We start from the raw sequence: 1,234 nt of genomic DNA, 5'->3' as shown, positions 1-1,234 counted from the left end.
CAGTGTGCAATGCAATTCAATCCCCCTTTCCCCAAAACACTTGTGAATATTGGACTATAAATGGTGCGTTCCTGTATTATACTTAAGCTCAAATGTTTATTCTATTCTACTGAGCCATGTACTTTATGTTCGTATTCTTATATTTTATTATTTGTTATTGTTGTTGCGTTGTAGACAAGGAACCTGCAAGTAAGCATTTAGTTTGATGGTGCATACCATGTGTACATACTACTAATAAAACTTTAAACTTGGAACAATTTGATCCCTCAAAGGAGAGAGTGAGATAATCTTATCCCAGTATTGCACTCTCTAATGCCCACATGATTAAAGCCTGGTATCAGATGCTATAGGGATCAGGTATTGTTCCTGTGGTATTATCCTTCCACAGCCAGAGACACAATATCATTACTTATCGACTAAAAGACAAAAGGAATGATGGCAGAGGCAAGCTGTGACTGGACATCCTGCCCACTCAGAATGGGTCCTTGTGTACATGATCAGTGGTCTAAAGTACTTAAGTAAAAATACTTTAAAGAACTACTTAAGTCATTTTGGGGGGTATTGGTACTGTACTTAAATGTTTATATTTTTGACAACTTTCACTTTTACTTCAGTACATTCCTAAAGAAAATGATGTAATTTTTACTCCATACATTTTCTCTGACATCCAAAGTACTCGTTACATTTTGAATGCTTAGCAGGACAGAAAATGGTCCAATTTGCACACTTATCAAGAGAACATCCCAGGTCATCCCTACTGCCTCTGATCTGGCGGACTCACTAAACACAAATGCTTTGTTTTTAAATTATGTCTGAGTGTTGGAGTGTGACCAAGGCTATCTGTAAAAAATATAGAAAATTGTGCCGTCTGGTTTGCATAATAAAAGGAATTTAAAATTATTCTTACTATTACTTTTGATACTTAAGTATATTTTAACAACTACATTTACTTTTGGTACTTAAGTACAGAATATTTCAACAAAATACTTTAAGACTTTTACTCAAGTAGTATTTTACTGGGGGACTTTCCTTTTTACTTGAGTCATATTCTATTAAAGTATCTTTACTTTTAGTCAACTATGAGTATTGAGTACTTTTTGCACCACTGTACATGATTCACAGCTATTGTGTCACTCTGAAAATGGTTTAGCAATGTCTGATCACAGGAATCATGACACATCTGTTGTGGGAATTGGTTTGGGGCGTTCTCTTTTTGACCAAATGACATCCTACA

This window comes from Salmo salar, chromosome 20 (genome assembly GCF_965601325.2).
Source record: "Salmo salar chromosome 20, fSalSal1, whole genome shotgun sequence".
In the NCBI taxonomy this organism is placed as follows: Eukaryota; Metazoa; Chordata; class Actinopteri; order Salmoniformes; family Salmonidae; genus Salmo; species Salmo salar.
This window is presented reverse-complemented; position numbering follows the sequence as displayed.